The sequence below is a fragment of the Anomaloglossus baeobatrachus genome, chromosome 11, assembly GCF_048569485.1.
Source record: "Anomaloglossus baeobatrachus isolate aAnoBae1 chromosome 11, aAnoBae1.hap1, whole genome shotgun sequence".
Lineage (NCBI taxonomy): Eukaryota > Metazoa > Chordata > Amphibia > Anura > Aromobatidae > Anomaloglossus > Anomaloglossus baeobatrachus.
In genome coordinates, this window is record NC_134363.1 from 152,023,482 (window position 1) to 152,041,272 (window position 17,791).

A 17,791-nucleotide genomic window follows, 5' to 3' on the forward strand; every position below is an offset into this window, starting at 1 on the left:
AGCGCTGGCTCCTTGCTCGCCTTGCTACAGTATACATCGGGTTAATTACCTTATGTGTACTGCAGCCACATGTGCACAGAGCAGGAGCCGGCGCTGGCAGCGTGAGAGCGGCGGAGGCTGGTAACGAAGGTAAATATCGGGTAACCAGGGAAAGGTCTTCCCTTGGTTACCCGATGTTTACGCTGGTTACAGCTTACCGCAGCTGCCAGACGCCGGCTCCTGCTCGCTTCATTTCGCCGCTCTCTCGCTGTCACACACAGCGATGTGTGCGGGAGAGTGACGACCAAAAAATGAAGCTGGACATTCAGAAACGACCGGCGACCTCACAGCAGGAACCAGGTCGTTGCTGGATGTCACACACAGCGACAGCGACGGGACGTCGCTGCAACGTCACAGAAAATGGTGACGTAGCAGCAACGTCGTTGTCGTTGTCGCTGTGTGTGACACCAGCTTAAGAGTCTTGTAGAAACATGAGGGGCTTATCCCTCGTCTATAAACAAACTATCTTCATGTCTGGCTGAATTTTAAGAAATGTAACCCATCCTAGGTACTGAGAGAGTCCATGTCGTCACATTCAGCATTTCGGGCTGTCTTCTGCCGCCGCTGGGACCGAGAGCACCTAATCGTCGGGGGTGCGGGGTGTCGGATCCCGACCGATCAGACATTGGATAGCAGTGGCTATCAATGTAAAAGTAGTTGACAACCCCTTTAAGTAAGGCTCTGATCAGAATGTCATCCAGTGGACCCAATTAACTTACATTTTAATGGAAAATATAATGCTATTGTTATTGCCATAAGACAGGACTCTTAACAGAAAGACATAGTGGCAATGTGAACATACCGCCAATCTCCCTATACCACCAACACTGGTAAGAGTACCTCTTCCTTTCTCTCTACAGGCAGTGATTGTGTATAAGTCTGGAGTCACACTTGCGTGTGACTCGTGCCAAGATTGCATGGCATAATCTGGCCTGGCAGGTGGCAGGAGCAAATCGGCCTCATGTATTTCTATGCAGCTGCATGCTCCTGTCAGGAGAACCGGCGGCCGGTCTGGGCAGTGCGAAGCAATCCTCACAAGTGTGACTTCAGTCTAAGGCTGGACTCACACTTGCGATTGACCCGCCGTGCGTGACTCATGTGAGTCTCGCAGTGCATCACGAAGCACGGCAGCTGCTCGCTGGACAGGAGCGGGTCAGCTTCATGTATTTCTATGCAGCTGAGACGCTCCTGTCTAGAGAGTAGCAGGCTGTGCCGGATGATGCAATGGGAGACTTGCGTGAGTCAAATGTGAATCAATCGCTAGTGTGACTCCGGCCTAACTGTGAGGGTATTCCTCCTGCACTAGTTGATTTATGTCCACTGTATATATCAACTTTAGAGTCATTAACTGAAGGTAATCAAAATTCCCAAGGTTGACCATTGCTCTGACTACTGCCTGCTGTCAATAGTCTGTAATAGTCCATACTAAGGTATAACTTGAAGTACCTCAACGCCAATGCAAAATCTGTAATTGGGCCCGACTTCCTAGCATGTTCCATTTCTAATACTGGAGTCTTCCTTTGTGGCAAATTAAACACAATTTGCCCCAAGGGCAACTAGAGATACCCTAACTAAAGATCACTATACCCTCAGCCCCCTGATGAAGCCAGTCATGGTGAAACATGTTGGGGAGGCTAGTAGCTGAATGTTTTTAGATAGGCAGTGTAGGGTGGAATCCCACAACGTCTGTCTGCTATTTCATCCTTTTTCTCTGCTAGATTCTTAAAATTGAACATGAACAAAACAGAATTCATTGTCTTTCCTCCTCCTCACTCAAAACCTCCACCTGACATATCCATGAATGTCAATGGCTGCTCACTTTCCCCAGTGCCACGTGCTCGCTGCCTGGGAGTAATCCTAGACTCTGATCTCTCTTTTAAGCCACACATCTAAGCCCTCTTCACCTCATGCCGCCTCCAACTCAAAAACATTTCCCGGATCTGTACATTCCTTTCCCAAGATGCTGCAAAAACCTTAGTACATGCCCTTATTATCTCCCGCCTGGATTATTGCAACCTCCTGCTCTGTGGCCTCCCTTCTAACAGTCTCGCACCCCTACAATCTATTCTACACTCTGCTGCCTGGCTAATCCACCTGTCCCCCCGCTACTCCCCGACCTCTCCTCTCTGCCAATCCCTTCACTGGCTTCCCATTGCCCAACGACTCCAGTTCAAAACCCTAACCATGACCTACAAAGCCATCCACAACCTGTCTCCTCCATACATCTGTGACCTAGTCTCCCGGTACTTACCTGCATGTAACCTTTGATCCTCACAAGATCTCCTTCTCTGCTCCCCTCTCATCTCCTCTTCCCACCATCGCATCCAAGATTTCTCCCGTGCCTCCCCCATACTCTGGAATGCTCTGCCTCATAACATCAGACTCTCGCCTACCTTGACAAGCTTCAAAAGGAACCTGAAGACCCACCTCTTCCGACAAGCCTACAACCTGCAGTAACCCTCAGTCTGATACAGCGCCGCACAACCAGCTCTACCCACACCTACTGTATCCTCACCTATCCCTTGTAGACTGTGAGCCCTCGCGGGCAGGGTCCTCTATCCTCCTGTACCAGTCTGTGTCTTGTATTGTTTATGAATATTGTACTTGTCCCTATTATGTATACCCCTTTCACATGTAAAGCGCCATGGAATTGATGGCGCTATAATAATAAATAATAATAATAATAATAATTGATATACTGTCATATATTATATAATTGGATATCTGTTTACTCTTAGTGACCTTCGGTCCATGGCTGAATGGTTCACTTGTTTTTGAGATGATTTATTTTTTCATCTTTCACCCTATATGCCAATTTTAATTCGGTCATTTAATTTGGTTAATAATAAAAGTTAATTTTTAATGAGCTTTAGTTAGGGTACCTCTAGTTGCTCTTTGGGCAAATTGTGGTCAGTTAAATTCCCCCTATGCTGATTGAGGGTAATAGATTAAGGGTGAGTGTTCTTCTTTGTGCCAAAGGGACATTTATATAACTTCGGGTAGAAGAATCAAGATATACGGTAGTAACATCGGCATTCCTATAGCTATGCATGTTATATTGTAACTGCCAATCACATGTAAAGTCCCGGAAAGGAGCAGTCATGGGCGAGGGTCATGGCGGACCTCAACCCACCCCGGCACAGTACAGACACGGGGGGAAGAGTGGAGTAGGTGGTATGTGGTGTGGAGGTGGTATCTGCTGACTGCTGCCGTTCGTCTTCTGGGTCCTGTTCACTCCTATGGGCCTTGTGCCCCGCTCTGTCAGGAAGGAGACAGACACCTGGTAACATTTACTAAACACCTTGCAGGCAGACAGTTTCAAACGGTTCACAATAGTCTTATCGTCATCCTTATCTATCAGATACTTCAACTCGAACATCCCGCTTGGCTTTGCTGGGTCGGCCATTATGGGACAACTTAACCTCCCGCTTCGGACGCACTCTCCCAGCACGGTGGTGGGACGCTCAGCTCGGCTAACAAATTAAAGAACGTATGTCTGGAACTCCATTTTATAATGTGAACAAGGTGCAAGACTCAAAAACATATAACTATACAATAAGGTAAAGAGTTGCACACTAGTCACAATGTATGGGGAAATAATGAAAAGCAGAACTGCTATGGGAATACTAGAATGAAAAATACAGTGAACTATCTGAAAAAATGAAAAAACTTGAAAATGGAATATGCATAACTGCTATAAATAATATGAATACAAGAGATGTTTAGCCATTGTATTGATCAATGAAAAAGAGCCCCAAAACCAAGCCAAGGTAATCTCTATTTCTGGGGTCCCTAAACTTATGTGTAACCTCACCTGCAGTTAAAAAACTTGGGACTCTTTTGCATTGATCACGTCAGACACTTGGGTCGTGTCTGACTGCAACCAATCACAGAAGCCAGGCTACCCAGTGGGCAGGGAGAGCAGTGCATATGTATGAGAAATGATAAGCGGCCCAGGGAGGCCGCAGGAGCCGTGTACAACCGAGTGGAAGCAGTTTACACGCGATGGAGCCTCGGTATGTATGAAGCTCTTGCTTCATTCTTATATTCTTTATTTTTCCTTTACTTTTTTAATTTCTTGAGTGCTGGATCCGGATCAAACACCCGGAATCCTGGTCCCGGGTCCGGCACCCAGGCATCTTTGAAACCGCGCGGATCCGGACTTTTACAGTCCGGGTCCGCCAATCACTAACCACAATTTGTAAATCCACTGAAAAATTGGCTTTGGATTTTCTTGCAGATTTGCAACGGATTTCACATTTTATCAAACAAAAGGGTGAGCTTTGTAGTGAAAATATGAAGAAAGTGATTTTGCACCATTGAAAGTAATGAGAAAGTGGAAAAACGCTGGAAAAAAACGCAGCTGTGATTTTGCTGCTTTTCTGGGGAGCAAAAATAACTTTATTAAATATACACTGTAGACAAATGACTAGCAAAGTGTAGTAAAAAAAAAAAAGCAACAAAAATAGCTGCAAAAAAAGTCTGCAAAGCCTACTTTTTGGAAGCAGCTTTTTTTACTGTCAAAAAACGCACCATGTGAACATAGCCTAAAACAGAAATATTCAGAATTCAATATATGTTGCATAGAGATTAAGTGGATGACTGATGATCAGTGCAGCTTAGAATATTCAGAGACTATTCCTATAGGAGTCCTGAATGGTGTTGAACACAGTGGCTTTTCAGAAATGACACTCGGGCCAGGAGGAAATGTGTTCCAAGGTATTATCCCAGTGTTGACACCTAAAGCTGCTCTAAGCCTGGGATTTGCGGAAGATTAGTTTCACAAAGCCTTGAGTTCTTCTGAAACTGAAGTATTCATTTGATTTAGAGATCCTTGGAAGAAGAACCTCCAAATAAATGGCCATGAATCAATCATTCATTCCTGAAAGTAGCACTTGTGTTTTGAGTCATCACTGGCTTCTGTTGACATTTGCCCACAGTCTATCAAAAGGGAAGATGTCCATGTTGACCCAAGCCGTCCATCAATGACCCATGAGATACTTTGTGAATCATTATTACCGTTAGTTCTTAATCAGTTTGTATATGTCACATTGGGAAAGTTCCAGTGTAGAGTGTCCCAGGGCGATAGTCGTGGGTGAGGGATTGACTCCGGACACGCCAGCATGTTACATGGAAGAACTGGTCCTGGTTGGGTGTGTGGACTTGTCGTGTGGGCTGTGAACCCATGTAGGCCGCAAACTGCCACTGATGTTGGCTGACCAGGAACGGATATCGACTTGTACGAACAAGGAGACCAACAGTTCATCTCAAACAATAGTACTCTACTCAATGGTTCATTCTTTGCAACAACTTTACACTCCATATAGCGGGGACATACTGTATCTCCCAGCACGGTACAGTTCGACAAAGTATCAACAAAGTCCTAGTTCCCACTGGGTTGCTTCAAATCTTAATGGTCCTGTGATTTCCAGCACAACCCAGATCAACGTTACAGTATAACTCCTGCTCTCTGGCCTCCCTTCCAACACTCTTGCACCCCTCCAATCTATCCTAAACTCTGCAGCCCGCTTAATCCACCTCTCCCCTCGCTACTCCCCAGCCTCGCCACTCTGCCAATCCCTTCACTGGCTTCCCATCGCCCAACGACTCCAGTTCAAAACATTAACCATGACATACAAAGCCATGCACAACCTGTCTCCTCCCTACATCTGTGACCTAGTCTCCCAGTACCTACCTGCACGCAACCTTAGATCCTCACAAGATCTCCTTCTCTGCTCCTCTCTTATTTCCTCTTCCCACAATCGTGTACAAGATTTCTCCCGTGCATCCCCCATACTCTGGAACGCTCTACCTCAGCACATCAGACTCTCCCCTACCGTGGAAAGCTTCAAGAGGAACCTCAAGACCCACCTCTTCCAACAAGCCTACAACCTACAATAGCCCTCAGCCCAGTAGACCACTGCGCAACCAGCTCTGTCCTCACCTATTGTACCATCACCCATTCCCTGTAGACTGTGAGCCCTCGCGGGCAGGGTCCTCTCTCCTCCTATACCAGTCTGTCTTGTACTGTTAATGATTGTTGTACGTATACCCTCTTTCACTTGTAAAGCGCCATGGAATAAATGGCGCTATAATAATAAATAATAATAATAAAAAGGTCACTTTCCCTTGTAGTGGCTCCACATCCAGTGGTCCCATAACCAAGGTCAGAATAGAGTCTTATGCTCTCAGATGCTCGAGGAGAGTTCACTAGGATAAGCCGACTTCAGTCACGTGCCAGTTGAGATTAATCCCTTACCTTGATGGCTAAGGGGCCTGATAACTAGAGTCCTGTCCTCTGGCTCCTATGGTCTTGGGCCATTCAATTCAAGGAGTGATCTCTCTTTTCAACACTTCTCAGTCAACACTCAAGGTTCATGCTATCTTGTCTCCAGTCTCCTTTCTTCCTGTTGCTGCCACAAGCTACCCACTGTATGTGACCTTCACGACCTACAGACTATCTATCCCTAACTATTGCTCACTAGATCTTCATTTAATTGATTCTTCTAGAATGAACTGTCATTTACCCTATCAACTAACCCCACCCATTGTGGGTTAGTCCCAACATTTAACTATTGCTTACCCTATGGTCTGGTAACTTCCTGTACACAAGTGCTATACCATATTTAACTTTATACATATCACAGGAACACATTACATTACAATCTACATGACAAGTGTGACTCAAGTCACTACTTACAGGTAGTAGTCAGACAAACCGAGGTCAGGTACCAGGAGAACACGTAAGGATTCAGGGAGTAAACAGAGGCGTATTCAGGTCACGATCCGGGGGTCAGGATTTCAGGAAGGCACAAAAGGATTCAGGGAGTAAACTGAGACGTAGTCAGGTAATGGTCCAAGGTCAAAAGCTAGGAGGTCACGACAGGAACAGGGAGCTGACAGAGAGGAGTCAAACAACAGTCTGGGGTCAAAAAACAAAGATCAGAACACTAGCAGGGAAACAGGCTAACAGCACAACTAACAGAACCAGAATGTATCACTGGCAACGTTTTGGGAGAGCATACTCAGTAAAGAAGCAGAGCAATTACTAAGAAGATGGAACACTAATGACTCTCTGTATTGTTCGTCACACTTGCAAATGTTCCTACTTGTAACCCCCTCTTATAACTAATTGGAGAACATACTACAGTTTGGCCACCTCATATGTTACAAAGTAAAGTCTGGTATAGAAATTGGGTCATTCAAACTGTGCAAACCTAATTTTTAGTTTATAAGTGATAAATGTCTGAGTAAAAAGACTGATGGCATTTCTTAACACGCCAGTGTGAACAGGTGCATACTGAACATGAAATATATTAGATATATTATAGCAAATAAAAAGAGAGTTGCACTCTGAAATGCTAAAAGATGTTAACAATGAATATAGGACTATAGACATGCATTACTGATAAGAAAATACATGTATAAAATTGAGTTACTTAGCATATAGAAAAAGCCAGTTTTATGTCAGCCCAACAAACAACGTCAAGGCGTATCTCTTATGTTGAGTCAATATCTACTCAAATGCTTCTCTTTGGGTTAAAAAACTTCCAATTTATGGGCAGATAGGAACCTGCTAATAAAGGATTAAAATCGCCTAAGGCTGATGAAGAGGAATGCTCAATCAAAAGGCGTTACCTCATAATCTAAGGAAAAAAACTGATGGCACTTCCTAATATGCAAGTGTGAACATATGAAAAACACAAAACAAATAAAACAGGAAAAAAAAAACAATAAAAAAATGAGCTGAAGTGTGAGTTAGTACACATGCATGTTATAAGCATATATTCACACTGGCCTCGAGACAAAGAAAACCCAAAATAAGAATAATATGAACATATTCCCTGCTGCAACTAAATAAAAGCATAGTGCATAGAAATAAACAAAGGCCACTTAGTAAACACTATTTTTGATCAAAAAAAGCGAAAAACCATCCCACCGCGACAAGGTTACTGCAGGGTATATGTTCACATTATTCTTATTTTTTTTTTTTTTTTTTAAGTGTGAACATATGCATACTGAACATGGGTTATGTTATAACAAATAAAGAGACCGTTTCACGTTGAAATGCTAAGATAAGTTAGGAATAAATGTTGGAATATGAACATACATTATTGCTAAGAAAATACATACTGTATAGAAATTGAGAAAGTAAATTGGAGGGGTTTTTCTAACCTAAAGAGAGGCATTAGTGTAGATAGGGACGTTAAGGGATACGCCTTGACGTTGGCTGTTGGGCTCATATAAATTTTGACTTTTTTATATGCTAAGAATCCCAATTTTTAAAGTATATGTATTTTCTTAAAGTAATGCATGTTCATATTCCTATATTCAGAGTGAAACTGTCTCTTTATTTGATAAATGTATGAGGTCACACTGTTGGGACCAACACAAGTCATAAAGACAAGAGTCCTCATGTCTTTATCCTCAAGTGCTCATGCTTGGCATCACTCCAAACAAATTATGTTGAACTGATGGCGATAGATGGGTGTTGTACTTGGCTATCTCTATCAGTGATCAGACACTCATGACCTATCCTCTAGGATGAGCGATTGGTGTCCAACTTAGGACAATGCCTATGAGGAGGACCACCAGAATAAGACACTTTCGGATTCATGAATAATTATTATTATTATTATTATTAATTATTATAACACCATTATTCCATGGTGCATTACAAGTGAAAAGGGTATACAGTCATATGAAAAAGTTGGGCACCCCTATTAATGTTAACCTTTTTTCTTTATAACAATTTGGGTTTTTGCAACAGCTATTTCAGTTTCATATATCTAATAACTGATGGACTGAGTAATATTTCTGAATTGAAATGAGGTTTATTGTACTAACAGAAAATGTGCAATCCGCATTTAAACTAAATTTGACAGGTGCATAAGTATGGGCACCTCAACATAAAAGTGACATTAATATTTTGTAGATCCTCCTTTTGCAAAAATCACAGCCTCTAGTCTCTTCCTGTAGCTTTTAATGAGTTCCTGGATCCTGGATGAAGGTATATTTGACCATTCCTGTTTACAAAACAATTCCAGTTCAGGTAAGTTTGATGGTCGCCGAGCATGGACAGCACGCTTCACATCATCCCACAGATGTTCAATGATATTCAGGTCTGGGGACTGGGATGGCCATTCCAGAACATTGTAATTGTTCCTCTGAATGAATGCCTGAGTAGATTTGGAGCAGTGTTTTGGATCATTGTCTTGCTGAAATATCCATCCCCTGCGTAACTTCAACTTCGACACTGATTCTTGCACATTATTGTCAAGAATCTGCTGATACTGAGTTGAATCCATGCGACCCTCAACTTTAACAAGATTCCCGGTGCCGGCATTGGCCACACAGCCCCAAAGCATGATGGAACCTCCACCAAATTTTACTGTGGGTAGCAAGTGCTTTTCTTGGAATTCCTTGTTTTTTTGCCTCCATTCATATTGCCTTTTTGTACGACCAAACAACTCAATCTTTGTTTCATCAGTCCACAGGACCTTCTTCCAAAATGTAATTGGCTTGTCCAAATGTGCTTTTGCATGCCTCAGGTGACTCTGTTTGTGGCGTGCTTGCAGAAACGGCTTCTTTCGCATCACTCTCCCATACAGCTGCTCCTTGTGCAACGTGCGCTGTATTGTTGACCGATGCACAGTGACACCATCTGCAGCAAGATGAAGCTGCAGGTCTTTGGAGGTGGTCTGCTGATTGTCCTTGACTGTTCTCACCATTCTTCTTCTCTGCCTTTCTGATATTTTTCTTGGCCTGCCACTTCTGGGCTTCACAAGAACTGTACCTGTGTTCTTCCATTTCCTTACTATGTTACTCACAGTGGAAACTAACAGTTTAAATCTCTGAGACAACTTTTTGTATCCTTCCCCTGAACAACTATGTTGAATAATCTTTGTTTTCAGATCATTTGAGAGTTGTTTTGAGGAGCCCATGATGCCACTCTTCATAGGAGATTCAAATAGGAGAACAACTTGCAAGTGGCCACCTTAAATACCTTTTCTCATGATTGGATACACCTGCCTATAAAGTTCAAAGCTCAATGAGGTTACAAAACCAATTTAGTGCTTTAGGAAGTCAGTAAAAAGTAGTTAGGAGTGTTCAAAACAAGAAATTGATAAGGGTGCCCATACTTATGCACCTGTCAAATTTTGTTTAAATGCGGATTGCACATTTTCTGTTAGTACAATAAACCTCATTTCAATACAGAAATATTAGTCAGTCCATCAGTTATTAGATATATGAAACTGAAATAGCTGTTGCAAAAAACCAAATTGTTATAAAGAAAAAAGGTTAACATTAATAGGGGTGCCCAAACTTTTTCATATGACTGTACATAAAAACTAGTACAATAATCATGAACATTACAAAAACAGATTGGTACAGGAGGAGAGAGGACCCTGCCCATGAGGGCTCACAGTCTACAGGGGATGGGTGACTAAGGACACAATAGTTGAGGACAGAGTTGGTTGCTCATTGGTGTACTGGTCTGAGGATTATTGTAGGTTGTGGGTCTTCAGGTTACTTTTGAAGGTTTCCACGGTAGGTGAGAGTCTGATATGTTGGGGTAGAGAGTTCCAGAGTAAGGGGGAGGCATGGGTGAAATCTTGTATGCGATTATGGGAAGAGGAGATAAGAGAGGAGTAAAGAAGGAAATCTTGTGAGGATCGGTTACGTGCAGGTAGTTACCGGGAGATCAGGTCACAGATCTATAGATGAGACAGGCTGTGGATGGCTTTGTAGGTCATGGTTAGGGTTTTGAACTGGAGTCTTTGGGTAATTGGAAGCCAGTGATGGGATTGGCAGAGTGGCGAGGCCAGGGAATAGCGAAGGGAGAGGTGGATTAAGGATAGTGGTTTTGATAGATTGGTGGGGTGCAAGAGTGTTGAAAGGGAGGCCACAGAGCAGGAGGTTGCAGTAGTCGAGGCGGGAGATGATGAGGGCATGCATTAATGTTTTTGCTGATTCTTGGTTAAGGAATGTAGGTATGACTTCAGTGACCATCACATCTTGGAAAAATTAACATCTATATTATGTTATTGCAAATAACTAGAAGCAAGCCCTATCCTTTTCCAATAAAGGAGAAGGCGACATATGTTACTGTTTTCTAACGCTCCACTTCAGAAGTAGTAGTAAATCTGAATTAAAATTTGCACTTTGTGAAGATGTGTTTGGTACTTTACTCCCCTTTGGGACACAAAGTCTGTAATTTTCTTCAAAAGCATGGGTGGCAGTCATCCTGCTCTGTACGAAACCAAGAATGCCTTCCGTAATGAATTATATCCAATGATTTCTTGGATAGTAGGCCACAATTCAAATGGATCAAAGATTAAAAACATCAAGAGGGGTAGCCAAAAGGGTAGGAGTGCAGAGAGCAGCAGGCCTGGGTCAGGCAAGCAGGAGCCAGGAGCAATGAATTGGATCCTGTGCTTATTTTCTTTGGCTCTATAATACTGCTGCATGGAATGTAAATTGTCTCCTCTTCGGAATGCCGGCTCCACTGCCAGGGCTCACCTGATACCATCTCTGTCTGGCACCGAAGGAGCAGGTGCTTTATCAAGGGACCCAGGGCACGTAGGCACTGGATGTCTACACGCTCACTTGGCATGGCGTGAAACCCTAAGTAAGTTGTCTCACTCGCTAGTTCTAAGAAGCTGAGCTTACTTTTGGATGACATTAGATTCCCAAGTGAATATGTCACCCCTCTATAAAGTACATTATTAAATTTCACAATACGGCCAGGGTGACACATACCGGTTTGTGACATTTTGGCTGGCACTTTGTAGAAATTAGGTTTTAAAAATATCCTATATATACAATTTAAAGATACATGATTTCAGTGGTATGCTGTGTTATATCACTGCCATTCTGGAGGCTTGTTATCCAATTCTCCTCAGTGGAGGGGATCAATAAAGGAAAAACAAAAAAAAAGTGGTCTGTGAATGACTACTAGAGCTTATACTTTATATTTTTTCGATAGTGTTGCATAAAAAATGCATCTTCTTTGCTGCAAACAACACGAGGGACAAAGCAAAGGGAACCTTAAAGAGGTTATCCAAAAATAATTTAATTTTTTTATTAATCAATCATGCTATTATGTGCCAATAAGTGCATCCATACTCTAAAGCGGGCTTTATACGCTGCGATCTCGCTAGCGAGATCACAAGCGATCGTACCCGCCCCCGTCGGTTGTGCGACACGGGCAAATCGCTGCCCGTGGCGCACAACCTAGCTTACCCCCGTCACACGGACTTACCTTCCCTGCGACGTCGCTCTGGCCGGCAAACCGCCTCTTTTCTAAGGGGGTGGTTTGTACGGCATCACAGCAACGTCACACGGCAGCCGTCCAATAGAAGCGGAGGGGCGGAGATGAGTGGGACGTAACATCCCGCCCACCTTCTTCCTCCCTCATTGCCGGTGGAGGTAGGTAAGGAGGTGTTCCTCGCTCCTGCGGTGTCACACACAGCAATGTGTGGTGCCGCAGGAACGAGGAAGAACATCGCTAATAAGCAGAAAACGATTTTTTGTTTCAGGACGACCTCTCCGCAGCAAACGATTTTGACCGTTTTTGAAATCGTTTAAGGTCGCTGGTAAGTGTCACACACTGCGATATCATTAATGACGCCGGATGTGTGTCACACACACCGTGACCGCGACGATAATTCATTAAGGATATCGTAGCGTGTAAAGCCCACTTTAGGCCCTGTGTGCATGCTGTATTTTTTTTGCTTCATTTTTGCTATGTTCTTGGGTGGGTTACTGTAGTATAACAATCATGCATGCATGCAGATAGCATCACTTGTTGTCTCCCTGCAGCAGCTCTAATATTTATATTGATCACTTCTCCTCCCAAGGCTTATTGTGTGCTACACTATAAGGTCCATCATGCATTGCTGCAGCCTGTTTGCCAGTACTTAGCTTGCCCCCTCCCTTCTCCACCCTGTGCTGCTGAAGATATTGGGAGATACAAGTGTCAGAGCAGCCCAGGGTAGGTACCAGCCCATTTGGCAATTGCCAGATGGCCAGAACAGCCCTGTCACTGTGTTTGTTATGCAAATTTCAGCACTTTTTAGTTGTTCACATCAGTGATTGGATTACCTAAGCCCTTTGATTTTGAAATGCAGATTGCAGCACTTCACTAGGTGTTGGCCACTACTGAGTGAAACTCTCAGCTCAGCTTGCATAAGGCAGAATTGTAATTCACTGTATTTAAAAAAAAAAAAAAAAAAGCACCAATAGCCAGGATGAAAATTCTGAGATTACTAATTTTCATTTTTAATATGGATTTTGCTACGTAAAAAATAGATAAAATAATTAAAAAAATGTTCCTAAAAATTGAGTGCTCAAGTGCCTAAAAGGTAAATGGCACATTTCCACCTCCAAAGCAGGTAGAAATGTGTATTATGATGACCTATTGCACTTTAAATGGGCCATATATCGTTCTTGCACAGGGACACACTTCAATCTGTGTCCACTCTGAGCCAGAAAGATGTTATAAACATGTATAGGGGATAATTAGTGCTACCATGTAGTTAGGGAATGGGCAGGTATTCAAGAGCTTGAATGGCAACTCAAGGGGATTAAAAAGTGTAAGGTCAACCCTAGTTGGTTCTACCTAGTGATGAGCGAGTACCAAAAAGCTCGGGTGCTCGAGGCTCGGGCCGTGCATCCCAAGATACTCGTGTACTCGGCCCGAGCACCGAGCCCAATGTTATCCTATGGGAGACCTGAGTATTTTTCTGAAATGACCCCCGGCAGCATGTAGAAACCCTAAAAATGTCACAAAAGTCTCAGAAGAGTGCTCAAATGACATGGCAACAGCATGGGGAAGACCCCTTGAAGCATTTATCACTCAAAAGTCACAGCTGTGAACAATTTTGTCCGAGTTTTACGCCATTTTTACGGACTCACCAGAAAACCTTCCAAAATGACACCAAAATGAATTTTCATGGCGGAAATGTTAAGGGCACATACCCAATAGTGAGATAGAGCTGGTGTATGTTACTTTTTGAGATTATTACATGAAAGATTTTACGTAAAAACATTGTGTGGCACTCCGATGTCCAAAACGCACGTTTTGTGCTTTTTACTAGCGATGTCGGTCATTTTTTTTTTCATTCTATCTCCCGTCGGTCGGTCTCGCTCTGTCTGTCTCTCTCTGTCTTGTCTGTCCCCCTCTCACAGTTTGTCGGTCATTCTCCCCCCTCTCTCATACTTACCGTTCCCCGATCACAGCTGTTCACTAAACTCCGGCGGCTTTTCCTCTTTTGAAAAAGCCGGCCGCTCATTAATCAATCTCATATTCCCTGCTTTCCTGCTTTTCGGCACCTATGATTGGTTGCAGTGAGACACGCCCCCACGCTGAGTGACAGGTGTCTCACTGCACCCAAACACAGCAGCCGGTGGGTGTGTGTATACTGTGCAGTGAAATAAATAATTAAAAAAAACGGCGTGCGGTCCCCCCAATTTTAATACCAGCCAGATAAAGCCATATGGCTGAAGGCTGGTATTCTCAGGATGGGGAGCTCCACGTTATGGGGAACCCCCCAGCCTAACAATATCAGTCAGCAGCCGCCCAGAATTGCCGCATACATTATATGCGACAGTTCTGGGACTGTACCCGGCTCTTCCCGATTTACCCTAGTGCGTTGGCAAATCGGGGTAATAAGGAGTTAATGGCAGCCCATAGCTGCCACTAAATCCTAGATTAATCATGTCAGGCGTCTCCCCGAGATTCCTTCCATGATTAATCTGTAAATTACAGTTAAAAAACACACACACCCGAAAAATCCTTTATTAGAAATAAAAAACACTAACAAAGTCCCTCATCACCAATTTATTAACCCCGAAAAACCCTCCATGTCCGGCGTAATCCACGGACCTCCAGCGTCGCGTCCAGCTCTTCTGCATGCAGGTGACAGGAGCAGCAGAAGACACAGCCGCTCCTGTCAGCTTCACACAGCAACTGAAGACAGCCGCGCGATCAGCTGAGCTGTCACTGAGGTTACCTGGATCCAGCGGTGGATGCAGCGGTGGCCGCGGGTAACCTCAGTGACAGCTCAGCTGATCGCGCTACTCACCGCCGCACCGGTCAGCTCCATGCAGAAACTGAGGTGAGTATCGCGATCAGCTGAGCTGTCACTGAGGTTAATCGCGGCCACCGCTGGATCCAGCGGAGGCTGTGAGTTACCTGACTGACAGCAGCTGATCGCGCTACTTACCTCAGTTGCTGTGTGAAGCTGACAGGAGCGGCGGTGTATTCTGCAGCTCCTGTCACCTGCATGCAGCAGAGCTGGACGCGACGCTGGAGGTCCGTGGATTACGCCGGACATGGAGGGCTTTGTCGGGGTTAATAAATTGGTGATGAGGGACTTTGTTATTGTTTTTTATTTCTAATAAAGGATTTTTCGGGTGTGTGTGTTTATTTACTGTCACTTACAGATTAATCATGGAAGGTATCTCGGGGAGACGCCTGACATGATTAATCTAGGATTTAGTGGCAGCTATGGGCTGCCAATAACTCCTTATTACCTCGATTGCCAACGCACTAGGGTAAATCGGGAAGAGCCGGGTACAGTCCCAGAACTGTCGCATCTAATGTATGCGGCAATTCTGGGCGGCTGCTGACTGATATTGTTAGGGTGGGGGGCTCCCCATAACGTGGAGCTCCCCATCCTGAGAATACCAGCCTTCAGCCGTATGGCTTTATCTGGCTGGTATTAAAATAGGGGGGACCGCACGCCGTTTTTTTTTAATTATTTATTTATTTATTTTACTGCACAGTATAGACACGCCCACCGGCTGCTGTGATTGGGTGCAGTGAGACACCTGTCACTCAGCGTGGGGGCGTGTCTCACTGCAACCAATCATAGGCGCCTGTGGGCAGGGAAAGCAGGGAATATGAGATGGCTGTGTGCAGAGCACAGCGCGCCCGCCGGTATAAAGGCTCGGTCACGCTGTGCGGGCCGGCCAATCACTGCAATTCCACAACTAACAGGGCTGTGGCATTGCAGTGGTCTGCCAGCCAATCCCTGCATGAGGGCTGGCTCTCAAAAGAGCGCCAACATGTAGGGATGAAGACCACGAGTACAGCACGAGTATCGCGAAATTACTCGGTACCCGCCGAGTAGCCCGAGTACAGTGATACTCGTGCGAGTACCGAGTAGTGACAAGCATACTCGCTCATTACTAGTTCTACCCCATTTGTTATTGGATATGGAAGGGATCACTTCCTGAACGAGGTGGAGGATTATTCCAAGGATCATGACAACTATGTGACACTGTGGATAAAGGCTGAAGGCCTCCAGACCTTTCTGTCCATTTAATTTTTGATATAGAGCTCCAGCCAAATCAAGTCTCGAAAGTGGAGCTGCGCTGAAAAAAAAATCATCTTTTACGAGTATAGTGCAATGAAAGTTACCAAACATAAAGCAGAAATTGAGCTGAGTTGTCATGGAGAAAGACTTTATCCGCTGCCGGTGTTCGACTTTTCAAATCTGCTTGTGTCCTTTTGTGCCCGATCCACATCTATAGCTAATTTATCTCCAAGGGAAACAGTTGAAATATTTGTAAAAGGCCTCCAGCCTGCACCATTAGTCAGCAGCAGGCACCATACGTTGTGATGTCATCGCTGTAATATGTGAAGAATAATAGGATTTGATGGAAAGGTACTCGTGAAAATCTGTGAGCAGTAATTTCTATAGCGCTATGGTCTAGGTATCTCGGCCAAGTGCGGATGTGTCAAGAAGAACAAAGCCTCTCGAAGTGGCTCCCCGCTTGGCCTGGCAGCTGAAAAGATGACTGTGTTGACAGGCAAAATATTGAAATTTTTGCTCTGCAATAAGTCCTTTGGCTTGCCCAAACGCTGAGGGAAAAAAACAAGATTGAAGCTCATTCTTGATAAAACCAGTTGTGGTAGGTGAATAATTAGAGAGCAGCTGCGGCTACTGGTACCATCAGATACTCCTCAGTTGAAATGATGAAACACCTAAGGAATGTCCTAATTGATCATTCTTCATTTTTCTTGGAGATGAGTTAAAGGTCTAATTAGAGTTTGAAAATGTGAACACACCGACCTTGAACTTTAGGTCTGATCAGTGCAAGTCTGGAGGGCTCTTCCCCTGGAGCATAATAGGACTAATTGGGTCTGCAATTTTATAAACTATTCCTCAATAATTCTTGCCACTTAGCTATACAAGCCTAACCACCAGGCTCTTCCAGCCTGACAACATAGTTCTTCCAGCCTGACCACTGAGTACTTCCATCTGACTACCTAGAACACCTAGTTCTTCCATCCTAACTGTCTAGTTCTTCTATCCTGGCCAACTAGTCCTTCCAAACTGACCACCCAGTTTTTCCAGCTGGACTACCAAGCTCTTCCATTCTGACGACCCAGCATTTCTATCCTGACAACCTAGTTCTTTCAACCTAATCACCCAAGTCTTCTAGCCTAGACACCTAGCAAATCCAGCCTAACCACCTAGCTATTCCAGCCTAACGACCTGGCACTTTCCGCCTAATCACCTAGCTCTTCCAGCCAGACTGCTGACCATTTGAAGTTGACTGCCTGTTTCTTCCAGCTTAATAAAACAGAGATATCCAAATTTGACCACAAATATCTTACAGTCTGACTATCTAGTTCTTCCAGCTTAACTACATACCGTAGTTCATCCTGCCTGACCACCTAATTTTTACAACCTGATCAGTAAGCTCTTCCATCCTGACCCCCTAGTTCTTTCAACCT